This window comes from Oncorhynchus gorbuscha, unplaced genomic scaffold (assembly GCF_021184085.1).
Source record: "Oncorhynchus gorbuscha isolate QuinsamMale2020 ecotype Even-year unplaced genomic scaffold, OgorEven_v1.0 Un_scaffold_50:::fragment_2:::debris, whole genome shotgun sequence".
In the NCBI taxonomy this organism is placed as follows: Eukaryota; Metazoa; Chordata; class Actinopteri; order Salmoniformes; family Salmonidae; genus Oncorhynchus; species Oncorhynchus gorbuscha.
Genome location: NW_025745331.1, coordinates 40,001 through 65,118, shown reverse-complemented (window position 1 = coordinate 65,118; position 25,118 = coordinate 40,001). Strand labels below are relative to the sequence as shown.

The 25,118-nt window shown below is 42.7% G+C and overlaps 1 long non-coding RNA gene across 1 annotated transcript in view; it reads left to right on the top strand.

The window, feature by feature from the left end:
• Nucleotides 1-25,118, top strand: part of LOC124018401 — a 51,446-nt gene that overhangs the window by 5,999 nt on the left and 20,329 nt on the right. The window contains exon 2 of the long non-coding RNA XR_006835616.1: nt 20,903-20,947. This is a non-coding gene — a long non-coding RNA (uncharacterized LOC124018401). The remainder of the gene's footprint in view (nt 1-20,902; nt 20,948-25,118) is intronic.

The window sequence follows — 25,118 nt, the reverse complement described above, 5'->3', positions numbered from 1 at the left end:
TCCATACTTAACAGAAAGTTAGTGAAAGAGAGGGCTCTAGTGATAATGACCCAATTGGGCAGAGCACTCCTCACCTCTCTGCCAGTAAATGGTGCTTGTGTCACCTCAGACACCCTGTAAATGTTAGTGTCAAAGTCTGAAGGGGGATGGGTGTTGGCCATTCTTGTTCTCTGTGGCTGGCAGCTGTACGGGCTAGCATGGACATGTCGTGTCATCACCTTTCATCAGTCCTACTCCCTCAAACTTTTTATCTATTTTATTTAACTAGGCAAGTCAATTTAAGAACAAATTCTTATTTACAATGACGGCCAACCCTAACGACGCTGGGCCAATTGTCCACCGCCCTATGGGATTGTGATACACCACCCAGTAGCCCAATCAAACTAGTGAGCCTCAGTCCTTCAGTCAGTCTGTCCGTCCTTTTGTCAAGTCGTCCCCAGCAAAGGCAAGTAGGCGGGCGGATGCTGTCTGAGCGGCTAGACACTTTCGTGATTGGTCTTGTTTAGCTTTCATCGTGACATTTATCCTGCCAGCCTGGTGATTAACAGGTGGGGAGATGTCAAGGACGGGGAGATTTGATAAACTGTGACTGGGTGGCGATGGCTGTAGATCATCAGTGGTGGTGTTGATTAAATTATGGTCTTGCAGCAGCACACTCAGTCAGGCCAGAGGTGTCACCACGAAGTGCCATATCCTGTCATGATACATCGGCGCACACTCGCAGCCCTGAAGAGTTAGAACGGCTTTGGGCTACCAGAATAGGCCCATGTTGATAACCCTAACCCTGCAATGAGGGAAAGACGGCCACCACTTGCAACGAGCTGGCAGGATGGTCGCCTACTGACTGGTTTTGGAGGATAATTGCTCTGGTGTGTTTCCCCTCTTAGATATGGTAAAGCCCCTTATCCATCCAAGACTGGAGGGCAATTCCAAGGTAACGGCATTACGCCGAGACTCTGATTTTAACATTTAAAATGTATACCAGTTTAACAAACAAAATAACTCTATGCACAAGGACGACCTTCGACCATTTTCACTGAACATTTTACAAAAACACATTTACGGGAATAACTGTGCAGAACCAAAGTTTGGATAACATAATACAACTGAGGGAGATATTACCGTAATTCTGTAAATTTGTATCTGCAGTTTTTCCAGTAAATGTAACTTTATAAATTGTTCAAAGTAGTTGTCGTATGCTTTGTTAAACTTTGAAATCAATGGCTATTTGGCATACATTTTAAAGTGAGAAAAATGGAGTCTCGGTGTAATTCCTTTATTGTGGAATTGCCCTTGAGCAAATCTGTTTAACGTGGATGGAAGTACGTGTTGGGAAGGATGGCCAGCCTTGCATGATATGTGAAGGCTACACTTGTTTTTAAAGTGGTCTTACCCCTCAACAATCATGGTCAGATTAAATACTCTATTTTAATTATATCAGTGGCCATTAATTAACTCAGTAACCTTATCAGAATGGTCTGGTCTTTTATTGGGGCTTTGCAAGCCAACAGACGCAAACAGATTAAGAAGAATATACCGGTGGCAAAAAGCGCAATCCCCCTAAAAGAGGGGGGGTCGGGTGGGTTTCAGAATCAGATACCCAGTGCCACACTGACTATTTAAACCATTTGAGGTCTTTGGATCTGGCTAGATGGCAGCTATCTGACAAATATATCTCCAGATATCAATCAAAGGCTGCATTTTTGTTGTTGTTGTAGCAAATAAGGTTCTGAGAATGACGGAAGACCGCTCTATTACATCACAGTGAACATATGTAATAAATAAATAAAATGGTTGTTCCCGTTAAACACTTGCCCCCCTTTCCCCCAAACACATGTTTGGACACAATTTGTAAGTCGCTCTGGATAAGAGCGTCTGCTAAATGACTTAAATGTAAAATGTAAATGACTATAAATTGAGCTTTCCTCAATTTATAGTAATAGGACTATAAATTGAGCTTTCCTGTATTATACTGAAGATAAAATATGTCATAGTATTCTTAATTTTGATTATTTATTAATTTTATTTCATTTTTTTGTTGGTTTTTTGAGGGGAATTTTACCCCTTTTTCATGGTATCCAATTGTTTTAGTAGCTACTATCTTGTCTTGTCACTACAACTCCCGTACGGGCTCGGGAGAGACAAAGGTTGAAAGTCATGTGTCCTCCGATACACAACCCAACCAAGCCGCACTGCTTACACAGCGCGCATCCAACCCGGAAGCCAGCCGCACCAATGTGTTGGAGGAAACACCGTGCACCTGGCAACCTTGGTTAGCGCGCACTGCGCCCAGCCTGCCACAGGAGTCACTGGTGCACGATGAGACAAGGACATCCCTACCGGCCAAGCCCACCCTAACCCGGACAATGCTGGGCCAATTGTGCATCGCCCCACGGACCTCCCGGTCGCAGCCGGTTACGACAGAGCCTGGGCGCGAACCCAGAGTCTCTGATGGCACAGCTGGCACTGCAGTACAGTGCCCTTGACCACTGAGCCACCCGGGAGGCCCTTATTGTTGTCATGAACTGCAAATATGCATTTAATTGGACTCTGTATACCATGTGTATCCCGTACAACTAATAAAACTTGAAACTTGATCTAAGCTTAATCTTAATTCCCATCTTTATTCATTATTTGGCTGCGTTTCAGGCCATAGTGCAAGGGTGCCAAGTTCTTATTTTTTCATAGTTTTATTTTGCCGTTACTTCTTATTAAGGCGTCCGCATGCTTCCCAGCCAATACCGTTCAGAAGAGTTCTTGCATATATAAAGACAACGTATTTGTTTGTTTTGGACTTCGGTCACACTACTTTTTATTTTTTTTGTGGGAGGAAAGCTGAAGTTCGGAGCCCCTTCGTCAGTGATTGGTCAAGAGTAGGGATTCTTCAATATAGTTATCATTCAACGAGAGACAACCTGTAATTATGCAACTATTTTTTTTGGGGGGGGGAGAATAACTGCACCAAACATTTTAGTTGGACGTAAAATCGCGTGACTAAGATCCTCTGCAAAAACATGAACATTTTATAGATGAATTTGGACTATTTTGAGGAAGTGTATACTGGCTACGGTGTCTCAAAACAGACAAACAACACTTCATTTTCAAGCGAAGGTCTTTTAAGGGGGTATGCGAGTGGACTGTTTCGGCTAGACGCAAGCCGAATTGAAGCATGCTTACGCCTTTAGTCAGTTAATTTAATCAAATTCAGACCCACAAGGGTGAACACTGTTCAAGAGGCCCAACTTAACATGTTACCCACACCCTCCAGACATGCCCTTGATTCTAATCAGTAGCCTAACCCCATGGATGTATGTTGAAATGTCTGTAATTTTTTTTTAGATAACTTGACTTTAGTCTTAACTCTCATAGGGTTTAATTAGACTGGAAAGCCTGTTCATTATTCAAATATGTAAATAGAGACCTAGATCGTATGCAAACTATGAAAACTATGCACAGTGCAAGTATCGGCATTCCTTTGAAGCACAACTGAAGTGCCCTAACGGAGTGTGAATTATTAACTCCGAAGGGCACCCTGTGTGCTTCCACCGAATGCAGCTTATGAGTATAAATGGTATATGCGTGTGAGCTCCCTCATGAATGGAGTTGGTGTGTGTCTCCTGAATCCATGTTAAAATTCAGTGACACCGCGCATTGTCTTTCTCCTGTGTAGCACAGGATAGAGGGTAGAGGTAGAGGCAAAGTGTAAAGCTGTTCCTGGGTTGTTGTTTTTGTTCTTGGGGTGTTGTTGCTCCTTCTCGTCATCTTTATTATTATTTTTTGCATTGCTCTTTCTCTTCCTACTGAATGTGTCAATTTCCCATATCGATATTTTGCTATCTCACTCTCTTCCACACTCTCACAAGTTCAAGCAGCCCCTTAGAGAATGAAGCCCTTGTGGTGGGATGGTATAGAATGACATGGCTGAGGATATTTTGTCAAAGCCTCGGATGATTATGAGAAGATAAGACCCCCACCTGAGGCAGGTGAAGAGGGAGAACTGGAGACGGGAACAAACACACAAGCACAACTAATCGGCATCTGTCTTGCTCACTCGTGCAGAGCAAAGGGCATTCCTTTGGAGGCAACGTGTAGAACGGTACATGATCTGCAGTTTGTCGGGCTGTAGTCAAAATAATGTTGACGTGCTCACAAAAGGTGTGCGGGTGTTGTGTTTGTGTGCGTATTTTATGCAGGCCATATGTGTGTTTGCATGTTTTCAGAAGTCCGTGTCCTCGTGGAATGATGTGTGTGTTAGCACTGTGGGTCTGTCTGTTGTTCTCTGTATGTTGTCAGCCGCATGAGTTTGGATCCATGCACACGTGTGTACTCGTGTAGATGTGTACATGTGCCTACAGGTATGTGCATGTGTGGAGTTTATTGCTGTGCTTAGCCTTTGCAGTCCCAGTACTTCTCTGAAAGGGTGGCCTAGTCTCTCTCTACTCTTTCTCTCTCTCTGTACTGGCTCCTTTTGTTTCTTTTGTTGGCTAAGGTTGAAAAGGCCAGCCAACAAGAGGGAGAACTGGGGCGGAGGGAAGGGGTGGGGGGTGGGGTGTGTGGTACATGTCTGGATGGGGGAGGGATGTGGAAGAGAAGGGAGGATTTGTGTTGCTTTGCTCTGAACTGTCTGTCTGTGGGAGAACAGCTGGTGTTGACTGGCTGCAGACTTTAGTCCTTCGCCGAGGGATAGGTAGGTGAGTGGGTGTGGTAGAGGGGGGAGTGTCCACCATCTGGAACGGGACCCAAAAACTAGGGCAGAACTTCTCCAGAAGTCTGAACTTCTGGAGAAGTTCTTAGTTTTCTTCGGCATCTGTGCACCTTACAATAAGTATTTTGTGGTTGTGGTAATTTTGATATTAGTGTGGGATTTATTTTCTCGTTGACTGGTTCTAGTTTTTTGCCAAAGCTAGATAGCTAGCTGGCTATTCACTTGGATATTATGGATATTAAACTGCTCTTGAAATAGACCCCTGATGTTATTGAGATGATATTCTTTCTGTGGCTTTTGACTCCCAGAAAACAATACACAGGGCATCTGTTATGGTGACATTCGCCAGGTTTTTATGTTCCTGTGCGGTTTTGGCAGGCCGATAGGCAGGCGGTGTTCGCAATACCGATGCTTCTGGCTGTTGCTAAGTAGGAACTATGGAGTCCTTTGAAAATGGGGAGCACTCGGTTTCCCCAGAAACACCCTTTTTTTCTCAAGACGACTGCCAAAGCTGGGGCAATCACCCTTAAACCCCCCCTGGGGTGGGGGGGGGGGTGCGCTCTATCCTGGGAAAGGGGGGTTGTCATGGCCAGGAAAGGACCAATGTTGGACTGGACTGTTAAAAGTTTTATACTTTGATGGCGGAAAGATGGATGAGGGGAGGGTGTGTGGGATTTCTTTCGCTGGTCCCAACTTGACCTATTCTGAAATTGACTTGAGGTTCTCTATCTTAATTTGTTCGATCTATTGCGATTTGGCAGGCGAAAGCTTTCTTTTCTCTCCCTATGTTTAACGTAACTAACTAACAAACAAGGCTAGGCTTATTGAACTATGAACATGGCAGCAGAAGAAGCAACATTTTAACTTGGACTGTCTTTAAAAATAATATGCATGAGAATTAATTACATGGATTCTGGTCTCTACTATAGGCATACTGGATTTTGAGTTACGTGTGTGTGGTTGTGTGTGCTGAACACAAGGCTGACGTGCTGTGATGATTGGGTGCCAGGGGCAGGACATTATTTTTTATAGCCTGTATGTGGCTCCCTCGATCACCATGACACTTCATGCTAATTCACACTTCTAAACGGTCAAAGGTGAAAGGTTGAGTGTCATCCCTCTAAAGACATGTTACTTTGCTGACAGGGGCTTTCCTCCTGACTGGATTTTTTTTTCAACACATCAAGAGTTAAATACAAAGCTCCAGTTAATACATTGAAGTGTGTGCGTGTACCCCGTCCCCCAGAGAGCAAGGTGTTTTCTAGCAACCGCTTGCCACTTGTTGCCAAGCTAGGACAGGACATACACTGTTAAGGGAACGGTCTCTGACTGTTAGGACATGGCCTCTTTTTAGTTTGGGGGGCACTGCATTCTCTACTCTGGGGTGGGGGGGCTGGCACAACTACTACTATTATAACCATGTAACCGACAGTTATGGATGAAGACTGTCATGAAATGAACCATCATAACTTTAAAAAATTAAAAAACACAGAAAAACTGCTGGTTGGGCAGGCTAGGCTGGGCAACGTGATGAAACAAGTAATTGGGGAATTGAAACCAGGCGAAAAAGATGAAACAAATGGAAAATGAAAAGTGGATCTGTGATGGCTAGAAGGCCGGTGACGTCGAACGCCGTCCGAAGAAGGAGAGGGACCGACTTCGGCGGAAGTCGTGACAACTACCTAATCTCTGTACCCCACACATAGTTATCTGTAACGTCCCTCAGTCAAGCAGTGAATTTCAAACACATATTCAACCAGAAAGACCAGGGAAGTTTTCCAATGCCTTGCAAAGAAGGGCACCTAATGTGAACCCATTTTGCAGCTGATAATGACATGCAACACCAACGCAGCCATAGGCCTACAGCAGTGGTTCCCAACTACAGTTGTTGAGTACCCACAACGGCACACATTTTTGTTGTAGCTCTAGACAAACATGATTCAAACTCATTGAGTGCCTGATGATTAGTTGACAAGTTGAATCAGGTGTGTTTGTCCGGGCTACAATAACTATGTGTACTGTTGGGTACTTGTGGGTTGGGAACCACTGGCTTACAGTATGATGTCATTTGCCTTAGGGGCATATGCATTGCACCCTTTGCATTTGAAGAAGAGAATAGCTTAACTCCCACATTTACATATTGTTGAGCTATATGTTCTCAATTTTAAAACGATACCAGTAGACAATGTATATGAGGTTAATTAAACAAGATTTTGTACATTTTAAATTTTTTATTTCATTTAACTAGGCAAGTCAGTTAAGAATAAATTGTTATTTATAATGACAGCCTAGCAAAATGCCTCCTGGGATTTAAAAATAAATTAAAATATAGGACAAAACACTGATCACCACAAGACAACACGACAAAAAGAGAGACCTAAGACAAGAGCGTGGCGGCAGCACGACGTTGTAGCAGCACAAAATAGGGTACAAACATGGTGCATGCCTTGTGCTGACATTAAACTGAAAATCCAACCCTTGTAATCTAGGTAGTGAAATGTCTGGAAGCAGGATCCTATGGGATCCTTAGCTTAAAATATACACATAACTACTACCACCAAGTTCAATGCCAGATACTTTTCTCCCAAAATGTCTGAGTGGAACTTGGAGGTGCTACTGTGTTCATGAAGATGATTTGCCTAAGACTACTACAACAATTGCATTGTTTAAATGGTTAAATAAATGAAAGTTAGGCTATAACAAATACATTTTATTCAAAGGGACCAGTCAAAGCAGAGATTACACAAAATACTTAGAATTACAACAATATAGCATATTTTTGAAGTACAGTATGTTTACAATAGACTTTTACATGTTGCAAATTACAATTTATACATACATACATATACATACATGGTTTAAGGGGGCACTTTAGTCATGACAAGGTGCACTTTACTCAAGTGTCACAACAGAATCCTCCAGATTGACCAAAGCACAGCATATGACAACCATCTTGTATTACTGAGGGATGTCTCCTTTTCATATCTGGAAAAGGACAAAGTAGTAAAGGAGAAACTGATGCTGCACCAGCGTTGCTCAGCTTCACAGTGGGAATCCAGTCGACATGGGTGTCTTGATCGAAGTCAGCTGGTGAACCTACAGTACTTAAACAAATGAAAGGCACACCTGATGTTAGAACATCACTTCTTCAGGTCTCCTATACCATCAGGGCTCTTGCTTGTTAGGTTGTGTTTAATTCCTTCAGGTGTTTTAGTGTCATAAAGATTAAATCTATTGTTGGGCTGGAACCACCAATAGTCAACACAGCAGGTTGTCCTATCCCATTGAGGCCTTTGTCCTATGCTCTAATTAATGTCCATATATTTTCCCTCTGCTTATGAATAAAGTTCTCAACAAATGATCATTGGGTCAGTACCACTTGAGTTTTAGACAGTTTAGCTGGACTGGATGTCATATTGGACAATTTGTGTCTCCCTTTTTCGCGGTTATGGCTAGAAGGGATCCAGTTTTGGTGAAATTTAACATCAGATTTGACTTTTTGTAGCAGGTCAGGAGAATTTTAGATTGGATCCCTTTGAGCCATGACCTATTTTCATAGGCCAAGATTACATGGTTGCATTCAAGATGAGGTAGATTTTAGTGATCTGTTATCAGTGTAAGCAGAGATGGCCTATTCATATTAAAACGATTCTGATGTCTCCAGTCGTGTAAATGTAGTAGAATTTCATGGACTGATTATCAAAGGCCACATTTTTCCTGAGTAAAGGAAAGAAACGTCTCTTATATAGCCTATGCCTCTACACGCTCATTAATAGCCAAAATTACTATCTAATCTCCTCATCACATTAGGAATAGTTGACTTGCATTAGTCTGCAAATGAAATGATAGATGCAAGCGATCCTCTGTTATAAAAGTGCATTTTATGGTGAAAAATGTGCTTCGCCCAAACTTGAAACCTGCATACTGCCTATGTAAGAGACAGACTACAGACTACAAGCGAACTATGAGCATATCTAGCTAGCTAACGTGGGTTAACTTGTAGTCTTGTTAACACTTGGTTAGCATAACAGCTAAACTAATCTCGAAATCTATCAGACTTACCAGTGGGTTCAGGTCTTGACAGGCAAAAAGGTTTCTAAGCTTTCTGACAGTTAAGTTTTATAATTGCGGGTACTCTATAAAAAAAGAAACCAGGGATTTATCTTTCGTGCCTTGTTAGAGCAGTCAAATACTGCACAGAAATGGACTTTGGTGATGGATCAACTAGTTTGAGGCACTGTTATCATGCAGTTTGGGGTTGTCGAAAGGCCACCACGAGGTGTTGTGCATCAACTGGCAACCCTCTTATGGGTACAGTAGGCTGACAGTCGTACCATTAAGCCATCATTGACTTGAATTCCAGCACATTTTTTTTATTTAAAAAATAATAATTTATTTAACTAGGCAAGTCAGTTAAGAACAAATTCTTATTTTCAATGACAGCCTAGGAACAGTGGGTTAACTGCCTGTTCAGGGGGAGAACGACAGACCTTGTCAGCTCAGGGGTTTGAACTTGCAAACTTCCGCTTACTAGTCCAACACTCTAACCACTAGGCTACCCTGCCACCCCATGCAGTCAGGAGGAGAAAATGTGTGTAATGTGTGTAATAAATAATACATATATTTATGTTGCTATTCAAACGGTTATTACAGTGACTGCGGTTATTTGCCTGGCCAATTACCATCATCCAAAATTCTATGACTGTCAGAGCCGTAAGAGAGAGAATATTAAGGCTTTTACGTTACAACAGTTGTAAAATAAAGGATTTAGTGTTTTTAAAATATGGTATGCAACATTGTTTCTCAATGTATTTGAAAAGCTTTCAAGGTTTCTCTGGTAGGCAAACAAATTAAGTATAGGCCTATTTTATTTATTTAACCTTGATTTAACTAGGCAAGTCAGTTAAGAACAAATTCTTATTTACAATGACAGCCTACCGGAGAACAGTGGGTTAACTCCCTTGTTCAGGGGTAGAACAACATGTTCTTACCTTGTCAGCTCAGGGATTCGATCCAGCAACCTTTCGGTTACAGACCCCAACACTCTAACCACTAGGCTACCTGAGGCCTAGATTTGACAATATTTGTAGAGTGACAATGAGTCCTTCATCTCTTGTGATTGCTTTGGATTAGGGAACATTTCACCTGTATCACACTGTATCATGTCTCTGGAAACTTGTGTCCCACTCCCTTTTAAACCACACCATAATCTAAGCCTGGCCTATATCTGATACCTCTGGAGATGTCATCACGTGTGTATTGTAGTGACAGATCTTTGTCAAACATTTCTCTCAATTCGAAAACAAATGTGTGTTCATAACCCTCAATCGTCAAGGGCCTCTTGCGTATACGCTGAACTGTGTGTGTGTGTTGTTAGCTAACTTGGCATGCATGGCTAACAGCAGACTACGGCCCTGTATGTCCACGACACCACAGCAGAACCTGCAGGCAGCTTCATAAATGACTCTCTCTATATGTTGTTAGTTAGTAGAGGGCTTAAGGTTTTTTCTGCTTACTGAGAACACGGTAAGCGTTTCCAACCGCCTGCTCCACCCCGATGGCCTGATCTAGGAGGGGTGAACTAGGCCTCTGTTTCTACATTCATTTTGGGGGGGGATTTAACTAGGCAAGTCTATTTTAAGAACAAATTCTTATTTTACATTGAGGTCCAAACCCTCCCCTAACCCGGACGACGCTGGGCCAATTGTGCACCACCCTATGGGACTCCCGATCACGGCTGGTTGTGAGTGGTCTGTAGTGACGCCTCTAGCACTGAGATGCAGTGCCTTTAGACAGCTGCGCCACTTTGGAGTCAAACTGACCTGGGTTATGGAGGGACCTGGGGGGGGGTGGGCTCCAGGTTGGAGGAGGCAAATCCCCTCACATCACCCCCCCTAGTGGTTTTGTGTGTCAGTGTGTGTGTGTGTGTGTGTGTGGGTTGCTTTTTTTATTGGACTGCACACAACACTCTAATTCTACTGTACGATAGTAAAACAATATCGACTATGGATCACACAACCGCTTAAACTAAATCACCACGCGTTAAATGGATGTGAAGGGCGTAAAATGCCAGTCAGTTGCTCGAGTTCTAAATTGGTCAGAACAAGTTAATTTACTGTCTGCTACACTAAAGTGTTAGATACATCAATTTAGGCCTACTGCCTGACATGGCGAGTAGCCTACTATCCTTGAACTTGCCTACCTTATCTCCCTTGTCCCAAGTACTAACCCTCCTGTCTCTATCCCCCTTTTATCTTCTGTTCCTCATATTCCGTTTGTTATTCTCTATTGTACTCTATTCTTGAGTCAGGGCATTGGCATAGAATAGCTTGAGGTGTCTGTGCTTGCTGGGCCAACCTGTGGGAAGCTACTGATAAGTCAGTGGCTTTGTTGTTGTGTGGTGGCTTGGCTGTCTCCTCAGCCCCCTCCTCAGTTCTATTGGCAGATAGCTGCCATTGCTCAGCTGGAGACAATCTCAGGCAGTGGCCAATAACATTCCTTCCATAAAAACGTCAACAGGCCAGGCAATTCCAAGGCCAGAAGGTATTCACAGATCCCGTCGACAAAACTGACCTCCCTGGGGAAGATGGGTACGGCGTATTTAAAAGAAGAAAAAAAATGTTGAACACACTTTATTTTAATGTAAGTGTTTTGTGTTCTTTAGCAAACGGTTTGAATTGGAAGGTTCAAGGTGTGGCATTGTTTCCAGTGGACCAGCTCAACTTGACAGAGTGAAGGGGGAGGGACTCCACTGTTTTCACTTTTCTTAGGTGGACCACTTGCAAATAGTCACGGTTCGTCACCCAGCCACCACTGTCTTGCCATGTTGGTTATGTTTTGGTACAATGACTGATGGCTGGAAAGCGTTTGTAACACACTTTGTCATGGTTTATCTTCGTTAGTGTGATACGTTTATCGTTTGTGCCGTAGCTTCCCAACTAATGAAAACACAACTCTTACACAAGCACTAGGGGACCAAATCCTATTAAAATGCTCATCACTGCCTGATTTATGCACAAATGTGAGTTTCTCTTACACGTTAAACTACGGTCCTAAGTTACTTACTGTAGGTGTTCCTGAGAGTAGGTGTCTCTCTCGGGGACCCAGTCAGTATGACTTCAGAGTTACTTCTCTGGTCTAAACTGTGTATCAGATGGACACATTCTGATAATGTGTCGTAATTGGATTTGGTCATGTTCACAGGGAAACATGGTGTATTTGTAGTTTTACTTTACTTACATGCCAGAGTTAACTATGCCAGCAGAAAGAGTGAATTTAATTATTTCCTACAAGAAAATGCAACACGCCCTGAAGCTTTCTTTTCTATGAAGGTTGAATTCTTTATTCCCTGTATTATATATGCCTAGAAGGGGACACACACACGCACAGCACAGTACATTGGATCAGAATCGGATGTGTGCAGCACAGCTGGCCTAATGAGATCCGGCTGGAGGGAATTCTGGTAGCAGAGAGACTGTATCGGGACCCGCAGACGTCACACACGCTCCTACTTAAACCACACACACACGCACACACTCACGTGTCTCGCAAAATCAGTGTTTTAATAGACAATGTTTTGGTCTATGACATTCTTCGACGTGTTCCACGTGTCTGTATATGTGTGTCATATAATATATATCACCGAAAAAAGAAACGTCCTCTCACTGTCAACTGCGTTTATTTTCAGCAAACTTAACGCGTAAATATTTGTATGAACATAACAAGATTCATCAACTTGTTAAGTTTGTGTCTCAACAAACTTAACAAGTTCCACAGACTAATGTTACTAATAGAAATGGAATAATGTGTCCCTGAACAAAAGTAACAGTCAGTATCTGGTGTGGCCACCAGCTGCGTTAAGTACTGCAGTGCATCTCCTCCTCATGGACTGCACCAGATGTGCCAGTTCTTGCTGTAAGATGTTACCTCACTCTTCCACCAAGTTCCCAGACATTTATGTGGCGAATGACCCTAGCCCTCACCCTCCGATCCAACAGGTCCCAGACTTGCTCAATGGGATTGAGATCCGGGCTCTTCACTGGCCATGGCAGAACACTGACATTCCTGTCTTGCAGGAAATCACGCATAGAACGAGCAGTATGGCTGGTGGCATTGTCATGCTGGAGGGATGAGTCTGCAGGAAGGGTACCACATGAGGGAGGAGGGTGGCTTCCCTGTAACGCACAACGTTGAGATTGCCTGCAATGACAACAAGCTCAGTCCGATGATGCTGTGACACACCGCCCCAGACCATGACGGACCCTCCACCTCCAAATCGATCCCGCTCCAGAGTACAGGCCTCGGTGTAATGCTCATACCTTCGACGATAAACGCGAATCCGACCATCACCGCCAGTGAGACAAAACCGCAACTTGTCAGTGAAGAGCACTTTTTGCCAGTCCTGTCTGGTCCAACGACGGTGGGTTTGTGCCCATAGGTGACGTTGTTTCCGGTGGTGTCTGGTGAGGACCTGCCTTACAACAGGCCTACAAGCCGTCAGTCCAGCCTCTCTCAGCCTATTGCGGATAGTCTGAGAACTGATGGAGGAATTGTGCGTTCCTGGGGTAACTCGGGCAGTTGTTGCAATTCTGTACCTGTCTCGGATGTACCGATCCTGTGCAGGTGGTGTTGAACGTGGTTTACCACTGCAAGGACGATCAGCTGTCCGTCCCGTCTCCCTGTAGCGCAGTCTTAGGCGTCTCACAGTACGGACATTGCAATTTATTGCCCTGGGCACATCTGCAGTCCATGCAGATGAGCAGGGACCCTGGGCATCTTTCTTTTGGTGTTTTTCAGAGTCCGTAGAAAGGCCTCTTTAGTGTCCTAAGTTTTCATAACTGTGACCTTAATTGCCTACCGTCTGTAAGCTGTTAGTGTCTTAACGACCGTTCCACAGGTGCATGTTCATTAAGCATGGGAAACAGTGTTTAAACCCTTTACAATGAAGATCTGTGAAGTTATTTGTATTTTTACGAATTATCTTTTGAAAGACAGGGTCCTGAAAAGGGGAAATTTATTTTTTAGCTGAGTGTGTGTGTGTGTGTGTGTGTGTGTGTGTGTGTGTGTGTGTGTGTGTGTGTGTGTGTGTGTGTGTGTGTGTGTGTGTGTGTGTGTGTGTGTGTGTGTGTGTGTGTGTGTTGTTTTCCTATGCAACTATACAGGGTGAGTGGAAAACATAAGAACGAGAAAGAACCCATGCCTATTCTTCCGTTATGTTTTCTTTTTTTACTGTCCAAGCACATTGACAGTTTGGGCCGAGCACATTCCACATATTTAGGGCCTAAACCAAAAGGCAGTGAGTTGCACACACAAGAACTCAGCTCCCCGGGGACAGCGATACAATGTGGGCTGGTTAGTTATTGCTGAATTTATCAACAAGACCGAACGCTTCCACGTTTGAATTTTCTTGAATCTTCACTTGAACAATGAATGTTCTGAGAAGGCCTCATTGGTGATATTGTATTTACCATTGATGTGGGCTTTGTTGGTAAAAAGAAAATAGGCCTGCAATTGTTTTTTTTATTTTTTATAACTGAAGGTGAAGACTCAACAGTTGTCAATTATCAATGCATATCAACTGTAACCAATAATTGAAGTGATATTCGGTCGATGACCCTGAACCTCCCCCCATTTTTGTAAGTTTCAACAGTCAATCCGCTTCCTATAGGCTTCGTTCAACAAATTGTTTTGAGAGTCCCACAACCGCATGTCCTAGATGGCAGAAGTCCATCGACAATCCGTAACTCATTTGAGACTTGTTACTACTAGTCTCACTGACTTGAGCGATGGCTGTTTTGATTTCTCTTCTGGCTCATAATGGAAAAATAGCTTTATCTTAACCCCAAGCTTGAGGAAATGTTTTTCTTCAGATCAACTGCACCCTCTCATCAAAATGTATTTCATAAAGCCTATTTATCGACCTACTTGGTGGATACTGTTGCTGCTAGAAACAGTCACTGGGTCAGACAGACTTTGTCGTAGCAGTTCTTCAAATGATTACGATTTGACTTGAAAAGGAGCCTATTGCAGCATTTTATGGACGCAGAAATGACCAATCATCTCAAAGGCTGGAGCTCAATCTTCCCATGGATCTCCTCTGTTTATGTTTGTTAAATCAAGTGGAAATGTCCTTTTTCAATTAACTTTGTGATTAACTCGCTGATCTTGGCCCTATGAGATCATTGGCCTACTTGTTTGTGCCAATCTGTTAGTTCGTATTGAGACGAAAGGTTTGGAAAAGGGAATAGCTTTGCCAGTGTAGGATAACTCTGTGGTAGAGAAATGAGCGCAGCGAAAAATATGAAGAGGCAATTTCTAGAGTCTGTGACTGTCTTGTATTTCTTGGCCCATAAAAGAAAGGTTGTGTTGAATGAGTTGCTTACTGACGAGTCAAGCTTGCTTCCTTCCTCGGGATCTCTGGTCAAACCAAGCTGGCCAGTGTGAAAAATGATTTTAAAAATAACTATGACGCAAAGTAACATTCTTCTCAAAGTCAGGAAGTGCCAGGAAAAACCTATCGCTCCCAAATCCATAGGACATTTATCTCACTCTTAATTCTGAGGAGATTTTGCCACTTTAACCGACTCTGCTTGTTTAGAGTAAGACGTTCCTCTTCCCCCAGTCATCATTACTATTTTGACGTACTAGTCACTAGATTGTCATGCTAGAAAGACCAAACTAAACTTGCAATATCGTCAGAACTGATTCACCCTATTTTGCGGAGACAAAGAAGTGGACTTTATTTATTTATTTTTATTTCACCTTTATTTAACCAGGTAGGCCAGTTGAGAACAAGTTCTCATTTGCAACTGCAACCTGGCCAAGATAAAGCATAGCAGTGTGAACAGACAATACAGAGTTACACATGGAGTAAACAATTAACAAGTCAAACACAGTAGAAAAAAAGAGTGTATATAGACTTTGTGTGCAAAAGGCATGAGCAGGTAGGCGAATAATTACAATTTTGCAGATTAACACGGGAGTGATAAATGATCAGATGGTCATGTACAGGTAGAGATATTGGTGTACAAAAGAGCAGAAAAGTAAAAAAAATAAAAACAGTATGGGGATGAGGTAGGTAAATTGGATGGGCTATTTACCGATAGACTATGTACAGCTGCAGCGATCGGTTAGCTGCTCAGATAGCAGATGTTTGAAATTGGTGAGGGAGATAAGTCTCCAACTTAAGCAATTTTTTTTTTTTTTTTTTGCAATTTGTTCCAGTCACAGGCAGCAGAGAACTGGAATGAAAGGCGGCCAAATGAGGTGTTGGCTTTAGGGATGATCAGTGAGATACACCTGCTGGAGCGCGTGCTACGGGTGGGTGTTGCCATCGTGACAAGTGAACTGAGATAAGGCGGAGCTTTACCTAGCATGGTCAGGCCACTGGAGAAAGGTCCATGTGTTGTTCAAAATTCAGTGGTTGGTTGTAGGCCAGAGAAACCACCGCCTGATCTGACAACTGCACGAACAACACTGTTTTTAGCTCCTCCAATTTAGATTGATCCTGGATTGGCTCTCGCTCAGTTGTTAACTTTGACCTCTGGAGATGTCTGAGGGGTGGGGGTGGGACAGGCAGAAGGATGTTGACCTCTTCCCCCGGGAAGTTAGAAAAGCATTGGTAATGAAAGGAGGCAGATGAGACCCAACTGATGTGTGTGTGTGTGTGTGTGTGTGTGTGTGTGTGTGTGTGTGTGTGTGTGTGTGTGTGTGTGTGTGTGTGTGTGTGTGTGTGTAGCAGGCAAAATGCATGCAGACTGTGTAATAATGCATCTTCTTTTCAACTTACTAAACATGGAAGCATGCTAAAGTGAATTGGAGATTTTGCACACACATACCATGTGTCACTGTCGGATTCAAGCGGTCAGCTTCCTCCCAGTGCATGCCATTACGGATATGCAAAGGAAACTTGATATAGGCTATAGGCTAATGGTTGTCATTTTGACTGAGAGCATTCATTTAAGCATTCATTAAGTTGAATTGTGTTCTATCACAGAAACGCATTCATCCCCGATCTCATCAAAGTGAGTGGAGAAGCCCATTCTCTCCCAGTTTCTCATTATGTAGTAACGTGAGTAATCCTGGTTAGAGCTTCACATTGCTGCAGAATCACGGCCAATGAGAATTCTCATATCTTTCTGATGAAGTCAAGTAGCCTCCACTAATTGCTCCGTGGGCCTCCCTGACTCACCCACGATGCTATATAGTGTACTGTCATTTAATAAACTGAAGCCTCAATGGCCTCCACTGAAGCCTCAATGGTCCTTTTGTTATGTTTGTTTTGGTGGACTGTGACTGCGTTGGCATAACCTTTGTGGAGTTTGGGGAGGCGATAACGTATTGTTAGTTCGGGAAGGAAGCAATTAGGATAGCATCAGCCGCATGCCAAGTGGCTGGAGAGGACAAGCCCTTTTGGACAGGATGCCGTGGAGTTATATTTGGGACCCTTTTATCCTCTGCTTGAGAGGAAAAAACTAACCGTATATATATATATTTTGTAATTAATTATAGCCCCACTGGCCAAAGAAACACGGTCATTGGAGGTTTAGGAGCAACAGCTTAACCACGCAAGAAATGGTGGCATTGTTGGTTTTGATGACGTTGTTATTTCCCCTCAGGTTTTGATGTGCTAAGGGAATGTGTGTGTGTGTGTGTGTGTGTGTTCCATCCCCGCCAGAGGAAGAATAGAGAAGCTGGTAGAGTGTGTGCAAATAGCTAGTACGGGAAAACCGTTGAGATTTATACTACATCTCATGATTCATATAATCAACAAATTGTATGCTCATTTTCAGTACTTTATTGACTTTGCTGATGATTTCTAGAAAATACATCTTAGAATGTTCTCTTTTTGAAGTCCCATTTTCTCACAGCAGCCTTTTTATATTGAAGGTTCCAAGCTGCTATGAAGAAACCACTTCCCCCCCAGCTTTTTACGACCAACTAGTTTTCTGAAGTGCCGTCTGGTGGCAGTAATATTTTATTTTCTCTGTATGTCTGACCTGATTTACTTCGAGTTATCCCTATTCGGCCCGGTTAAAAAAAGCCTTGTGTATTTGGAGTACCGGCCATGTTTGAGAGGGCTTTCAGTACAATGAGTGTGATGTCAACCCCCACAGTGTGTGTGTAAGGGTACAATTACCCCTCTGTTTAGCGCTGGTGACCCCAAATTTTGGCAGGGGTGAGTGAAACACGCTATGTCACTAGTTGAGTCACTGTACAGTCTCAAACGCTGGGAAGTCTTGTAGAAATGGGTCCAGTTCATTTCATGGCCACAATGGGACCCATTAAGCTTGGCATTAAAGTGTGATGTGGTGTTTTACAACTGCCTCTACACAATTCTATCAAGCTCAATGGGTCCAATTCTACACCATACCATTTCCTACCTGCCAGAGGCAGTCAACCTCTGACAATACAATATGTGCACTGTGTAGATCTATAATTAATGCTCACACTCTTACTCTTTCTGATAAGGTTGTTTGTAGACTGTATGCTCAACCTGAGGGACTATTGTGCTACTAATCCTTGAATGGGGAGTCCTATATAGAAAACAAACAAGTTCTTAGATGACAATATTTCCCAGCTCAGTCCCCAACGAATCGCATGAATCGTAACCCCGCCCCCCCAACCAAAGAACATCCCATATGTATCCAACGGTTCTCCATTTGTCTTCATTCAGACGTCAACTCAGGCCTTAGTTGTCATAGTGTAGGTCAGTGATTTTAAATGAACCCATTATATGACTGAGCGACTCCGTTTGTGCTTGCCTCACCTGAGGGGAAGCGTCGCACAACAAGACCTGACAGATCCAGGAATGGGAAGTTCCAGGAATGAGCCGGAGCTCAGCTGACAGTAGGCCACAGGGTTTCCTGGGTTTTAAAAGCGTCATCGTGGCAATGAGAATTGTAAGACAGCAGATGCTACTGCAGTGCAGAACTCTGGGCAGAAACATATAGTTTTACTTACCACTTTCTCTTTTTACAACCTGGAGGGATTTCTGGAGATTGTCCCCAGGTTTGACCAAATGTTGGCCCGGTATACAGGCAGCATTCCTTGACAATGGCTGTCATTTTGAACTCCTGGGTAGGAGAAGTGAATTATATTCCTTGCAAGTATCTAAGATGAATGAAGTCCACAATGTGATTGCAAGTCATTCTTTTGTCCGGGAATAAGATTCATCTGGGTCTGGGGAAACCGGCCTTCTGAAGTTGTTTAGTCTGGTTAGTCTTCTTCGATACATTTTTTGCTCGGTGTCGCGAAATCACAGCGCTAAGTGATAGTCTGTTTGAAACTAGTGAGCTTCACTCTGGTCTACTCCGTCTGTTTTTGTTTGGTTGATAACTTAACGTGTAGACTCGTTCCTAACTGGTAACTGACCTGGTTATAACTCAATATTCCCGGTCATTCTCTGATCAAGGGCATGTGTGAGTCTTTTTAAAAGCACTACGATGTGCCATGTTTCATGTTCCGCCAGACCTCTCTTCTGTGGTTGTCAGTCGTCTGCCTTTTTGAAAGTCACCTTTTGGTTACGCTCTGCTCCTCTGTGTTCAGCATGGCTGTTGTTGTCATCGCCGACAAAGGCTGCCTTGCCCTATTTGTGTAGGCTTCACCTAGGCAGCATGATGATGTATCATTCAAGTCAAACATTTAACAGGTTTAGGTCCAGCCAGCAGAAAATAATATTTCGGAAAGACCCCTTAACTTTTTCCACATTCTGTTAAATTACAGCCTCATTCCAAAATAGATTAAAGAAAAAAATCCTCTGATCTACACACAATACGCCATATTGACAAAGCGAAAACAGGTTTTTAGAAATGTTTACAAATCTAAATCTATAATAAACTAAAACATACCTTATTTACGCAAGTATTCAGACCCTTTGCTATGAGACTCAACTGAGCTCAGGTGCATCCTGTTTCCATTGATCATACTTGAGATGTTTCTACAGCTTGGAGTTCACCTTGGTAAATTCAATTGATTGAACATGATTTGGAAAGGCACACACCTGTCTATATAAGTTCCCACAGTTGACAGTGCATGTCAGAGCAAAAAACAATTGTCTGTAGAGCTCCAAAAAATGTCTGCAGCATTGGAGGACCCCAAGAAAACAGTGGCCTCCATTTTTAGTTTGGAACCACCAATACTCTTCCTAGAACTGGCTGTCTGGCCAAACTTTGCAATCGGGAGAGAAGGGCCTTGGTTAGGGAGGTGACCATGAAGTACAACCATCTCTGCAGCACTTCACCAATCAGGCCTTTATGGTAGAGTGGCCAGACTGAAGCCACTCATCAGTAAAAGGCACATGACAGCCTGCTTGGAGTTTGACAAAAGGCACCTAAAGACTCTCAGACCACGAGAAACAAGGTTCTCTGGTCTGATGAAACCAAGATTGAACTCTTTGGCCTGAAAGCCAAGCGTCATGTCTGGAGGAAACCTGGCACCATCCCTACGGTGAAGCATGGTGGTGGCTGCATCATGCTCTGGGGATGTTTTTCAGTGGCAGGGACTGGGAGACTAGTCAGGATCAAGGCAAAGATGGACAGAGCAAAGTACAGAGGTCCTTGATGAAAACCTTCTCCAAAGCGCTCAGGACCTCAGACTAGAGTGAATGTTCACCTTCCAACAGGACAACGACCCTAAGCACCCAGCCAAGACAACGCAGGAGTGGCTTTGGGACAAGTCTCAATGTCCTTGAGTGGCCCAGCCAGAGCCCAGACTTGAATCCAATCAAACATCTCTGTAGAGACCTGAAAATAGCTGTGCAGCAACCCACCCCATCCAACCTGACAGAGCTTGACGATATGCAGGTCAGAATGGGAGAAACTCTCCAAATACAAGTGGGCCAAGCTTATAGTGCCATACCCAAGAAGACTCTGCTGTAATCGCTGCCAAAGTTGCTTCAACAAATTACTGAGTAAAGGGTACTTATGTGAATCTCATATTTCAGTTTTTCATTTTTGTAATACTTTTTCAAAAAATTCTACAAACCTGTTTTTTGCTTTGTCATTATGGGGTGTTGTGTGTAGATTGACGGGGGAGTGGGGCAATTAACCAAGTTTAGAATAAGGCTGTAATTTAACAATATTGTACTTGACCACGCATAGGTAGTGTTGACCTGAACAATATTTGCATGTTTTAATCATCAAGTATTTTTAGTTTTAACTTTAATCTCCTCTCTTCTCCATCCTTTGTTTTGAACAGGTACACATGGGGATCCAGGAAGTGTAATTCCGGCACGTTTGGAATGTAAGTGAAGGATCAGTAGAACTTGTAATTCTACAGGGACGAGCCCTAAGGCTCTGTCTGTTTCGGATGCATGGACTGACAGGAAGGAATACTGTGGGAATGGAAGGGCATGTTCACACATTAAAACATGGCCGCCTTGTCCTCTACCATTTCTCTATTTGCAGTTATTTTCAATCTTATAAACTGTATTGATTATTGGGACAGTGAAGCATTTTTCTTATTTTTGTCTCTATACTTCGAAAGTTTGGATTTCAAATCAAACGATGACCATGAGGTTAAAGTGCAGAGTCAACTTTTGATTTTAGGTTATTTTTTAAATCAATATCGGGTGAACCGTTTAGAAATGTCAGCACTTTTTATATATAGTCCCCCCCCCCCTTTTAGGGTAGCAAAAGTATTGGGACAAATTGTCTTATGTGTAGTGAAGTATTTGGTCCCATATTCATAGCACACTATGACTACATCAAGCTTTGACTACAAATGTGTTGGATGCATTTGCTGTTTGTTTTGGTTTTGTTTCAGATTGAATTGTGAATAAGGATGTGCGACAAACAAAATACCCACAAAATACAAAATAATGCTAACCTCCCCTGTTATAGTAGTGTTGAGAGCTTAGCATGTCTTGGGGGTATGATACTTGTGTGGCTAACTTTCTCACTCATCATTTTTCACAATTCATTCAGGACCATCCGTAATCATGGCAGCATCCACATTATTGTAGAAGTGTTTAGAAACATACTATATTCTTATTTACAAAAAAGTGACCCCAAAATGACATTATTTACCATTTTAAGTTCTTTTGGGCACACAATATGAAACACAACCAAAAACAAAGAGCAAATGCATCCAACAAATGTGTAGAGTCACAAGCTTGATGTAGACATTGCGTGCCATGAATATGGGACCAAATACAACACTTTTTACTACTTTAATACACGTGTAAGTGAATTTGTCCCAATACATTTGGTCCACTACAATGGGGAAAATATAAACAAAAAGTGCTGTAATTTATAAACACTTCACACGATATGGATGAAAATACCCTCAAATGAAAGCTTTTGATTTCAAATCTAAACATTTGGAATATTGGACCCAAAGAAGGAAAAATGCCTCACTCTCCCACAGTGGAGGTTCCTTAGAGAATGAAGGGGATGACCATCCTCCTCAGTGAATTTTAAAACATATAGTGAAACATTAAAGTTATCCTTATTAGAAAAAACGCTACTAAATATTTTCACGTCACCAAATCATTTATTAAAGCACACTGTTTTGCAATGAAGGTCTACAGTAGCCTCAGCAGCACACTGTAGGGTAGCATCATGGTGTAGTCCAGAGGACAGCTAGCTTCTGTCCTCCTCTGGGTACATTGACTTCAGTACAAAACCTAGGAGGCTCATGGTTCTCAACCCCTTTCATAGACTTACACAGTAATTATGACAACTTCCGGAGGATGATTCGATACATGGGCTTTGTTACAATACAGGAATGATACAATTTAAACAATTTGGTTTGTTTAGAGAACAAATCAATGTGATTCCATCTGAAGCACTTTACATTTTGTTGCACAAACACATTCATTTTCCATTCTGCTGATGGAGCTCACGAGCGCTGGGCCTCTCTGAGCTTGATCTGTCTGACCTAACTTGTGTTTCTGTGTAAATTATGTCTGTGTATGTATTCTGTAGGGGCCTGATCTGAGCCACAAAGGAGACTAGGCATCTACCACCCCACTCCCTCTGTCAGATTAGGGGGGCAATGTAAATGTAGTATGTTTTGTCCCCCCACTTTGGTTCTGAAATCAGCTTGCTTGTTAAAATTGCTATTGCCTGGGGGTTATTCAGCATGCAAAATTACTTGTAGATCAATGACTGTCAACACAGTTACACGCTTAATTTAACACCTGAAGGAAGACTCATCAGTTTCGGGAAGGGAGAAAGAAAGTACTATGAGCAACAACAAAGAAATGTGACTCTGATTTTGTAACATTTTAATTGATTTTCTGATGCATGCTACATTTGAGTCAGTCTGGGGGTCTGCGGACTGACGCAGTCCTATCTTACGCATCAGAGCCAGATTCAAATGTTTATCGGGGAATTGTTACATCGTTAGGAAGCAGACATGGTGCCCAGATCTTCCAGAACGTGATTTCTGATGTTATTTTGGTAGAAAGTCCAATTGTAAACCGGGCAGTGCCCATTGTGGCAACATAAATAACTGTTATGACTTTCGAGACATTTCCTCTAATTCATCTGAATTATACAAATCGCTCAGTGCCTAGGAATGGAGTTTCCTACCCACTGGTGACAAGTCCACTTCCACCAACCACATGCCAACGCATTCAGCAGCTATTTAAAGTGTCCACGTCTGGTCCCGATTAGCTCTCCAAAGCAGAGGCTTTGTGGACCAAAGAGCCCTCCTTCAGTAGCTTTTATCCGTTTGTTTTCATATTTCAATTCCCTTTTGGTTAGTGCTCTTCCCTTATTCTCCTCCTCGCCATTGCCCCTTTTTGGCCAAGCCAAGGATTATAAAACATTTTCCTTCCATGATGAACTTTGTTATGTAAACTCACCTCTTGAATCCCCCTCCTTGATTCCACCCTGTCCAAGTTGCCATTTTGCCAGGCCCCATCCTACGAGGACAAGCTCCCACAAAGTGTTTTGATTACATTGTGAAATAGGAGCAGGGACATTTATTTTCTCTCCTCCAGGCTGGCCGTGTGGCTAAAAGGGGTGGCGGGGGGAGGAGGTGCAGAGTGAGCGAGGATTGAAGGCGGATGCGTGGGAGGAGGCTGTTGTGGTGGAACCCAGAGGGTTGTAGTGTGCGAGCGTGTGTAAGCTGTTAGCGCCTCCTAACCTCTCCCCATGCCCCTTGTGGCAAAGCAGCTGTTTGAATTACACAGAAAACCACCATTATGTCTCAGCAACCATATCCGTTTTATTCCAAAAATGTTCTTTATTGCCCATCTTAACCCCATTATTCAACTTTTTCCCCACAAAAGCCAAACCATTGAGGAAAAAATTTGGAAACACTGACCTTTTTCCATTTAAGCTCCCTGGGATCGTTCGGGACGCTAGCATCCCACCTCGCCAACAGGCAGTGAAATTGCAGGGCGCCAAATTCATAATTAAAATTCCTCAACCATAAGTATTTTACACCATTTTAAAGATACACCTCTAGTTAATCCAACCACAGTGTCTGATTTCAAAAAGGATTTTCGACGAAAGCAGAACATATCATTATGTTAGGTCAGCAACTAGTCACAGAAAGCATTCAGCCATTTTCCAACCAAAGAGAGGTCACAAAAAGCAGAAATATAGATAAAATGAATCACTAACCGTTGACGATCTTCATCAGATGACACTCCCAGGACTCAATGTTACACAATACATGTATATTTTGTTCGATCAAGTTCATATTTCTTTCCAAAAACCTCTGTTTACATTGGTGCCATGTTCAGAAATGCCTCCAAAGCATCCAGAGAAATTGCAGAGCCACATCAAATAACAGAAATACTCATCATAAACTTCGATGAAAGATACATGTTTTACATAGAATTAAAGATGAACTTGTTATTAATGCAACAGCTGTGTCAGATTTTAAAAAAAGCTTTACGGCAAAAGCACAATATTCAATCATCTGAGAGCAATGTTCAGCCACAAAAGCAAGCAATACAGTTACCCGCCAAGTTGTGGAGTCAACAAAAGTCATAAATAGCATTATAAATCATCACTTACCTTTGCTGATCTTCGTCGGAATGCACTCCCAGGACTCCCACTTCCACAAGAAATGTTAGTTTTGTTCGATTATGTCCAAATACCTCAGTTTTGTTCGCGTTTAGTTAACTATTCCAAAGGCACAATGCGCGAGCGCAAAATCCAGACAAAGTCAAGAGTTCCATTACAGTTTGTAGAAACATGTTTACAATCAGTCCTTTGGGTCTTTTTATAATAAATCTTCAATAATATTCCAACTGGACAATAGCGTATTCAGTACAGAGGAAAAAGAAGGAACGGCGCGCCCGCGTGACCACACAGTAAAAAACTGATTGGCCTCCACCTAGTCGACTTGTTGAAACAGCTCCTATTTGACACCCTTCCACAATAGAAGTCAAACAACTTTCTAAAGACTGTTGACATCTGCTGAAAGCCTTGGGAAGTGCAATCTGGCCCCA